Here is a 1,664-nt window from a genome sequence, read left to right as displayed (position 1 = left end):
GCCTTTCTTGTCTTCTCTTGTTAAAGAACAGTTTTTTAATAATAAACCCGAAATTTCTAATGCTAATGAATGTTGGTTTAGTTTTGACAGTGACTATTATTTAAAGGAATACATCACATCAAAAATTTTGGAAAAAAAAACCCAATTTTTGGATGCTATTAGGCAAACAAGCTTTATATTTTAAATAAGGTTACTCAGAAGATATAAGAATACTACCAAATAAATTAACTGGAAAAAACAAATATCATAATTCCTTTTTTCTATTTGATTTTCCTTTAAAGCTAAAGAAAGTTTGTAAAACTCGGACAATTTCAGTTTTATTTCCTGTTTTTTGTGTTTTCTTATTTGACTGAAAAAAAAGAACAAAAAAGCATCTTTAGATAAATGACAGGCCCTTTTTTTGATGGCGTCCTTTGGACATCAAAACAGTTACACAATTTACACTCTAAATTTTATTTGCACATTTGTGTAATATTTACGTGAAATCCTTCAGACTCAAAATGTACAAAAAAGACTTATGAATTCAATCTTAAATAAACCTTTTTTTTTATTTAAGATTGAATTGAACAGAAATCACAGCTTGTGCGTACACTCTAAACTCTATCATTTGCGGGGATTAAAAATAACAAAGTTGAATTTACAGTTAAAAAGGGATCGAATTGAAAAGGAATCGAATCAAAACTGAATTGAATTAAAATGAGATTGTAGCCCGAGACTACACAAGTTTGGCCTAACTGAACTTTAATGGCGCGATTTTATGTTGACTAGCAAATGGCTAATGCCAGAATATTAACTGGCAGAGCTAAGCGATAGAAAAATAAAGCTGCAAGACTCGAGCCAAAAGTTCTATTTCTCACTTGATATTGTCCCAATAGATGATTTAAATTATTGCAGTTAAAAGAAATCCCTTTATTATTAACAAAGAGGAGGAAAAAAAGTTATAAAACATGGTTCAAAGAATCTAAAGAAAGTTTCTCAAAGAGATTTATGATTGCTGCTTTTTTTCATATTACGTCAAATTAAAAATAAAAGGAGTGAAAAAGTATGTTAATATCAACTGTACATATTATCAGGAACAAATTTTATATCCAACTTTCAAATATGAAATACCTTCTTTTTACCCACAGTGCCATCAGTTAGTAGAACTGCATCAAGACAAAGCAAGCAGCCATACCTCAAAATCCGCTGTTAATTATCTGTAAAAAAGGGATTAAGGAACGGGTATCAAGGCCATATCATTCACTCACATCCCTACTAAATCTTCTGGTATTTCACCCATAGATTTTTGTGCCTCTGAAGTTTTAAAAAGTGGATTGTCCAAACTTCGACCTACAACCCTCCTTACAACAAACGTATATATGTATATATATATAGTAAAAAATTTAGAACTAATTTTTCACAAAGACCAAAAATAGAAATTCTTAAGTAATAAATTTCAAATAATCCTATAAATGCAATAAAGAATTTTAAAAATGTTTAAAACAAAACTTTTCAAATCAGCAATACCCCAATTCACAAATTCAATGAAATTTAAAGAAAAGCGAACTATATAGAAGAGGAATTCAATCAGCCTCAATGTCACTTCGTCAGGAGGAGGAACCCTGAAATCAATCGAAATCTCTCTTCCAGAAAAATTCTTGCTTTTCTTTATCCAGAATTAACCG

The sequence above is a fragment of the Stegodyphus dumicola genome, chromosome 7, assembly GCF_044657685.1.
Source record: "Stegodyphus dumicola isolate Sdum_Otavi_A_Nest chromosome 7, ASM4465768v1".
NCBI classification, from domain to species: domain Eukaryota; kingdom Metazoa; phylum Arthropoda; class Arachnida; order Araneae; family Eresidae; genus Stegodyphus; species Stegodyphus dumicola.
The sequence above is the reverse complement of the archived record's forward strand: the minus strand, read 5'-3'. Positions refer to the sequence as shown.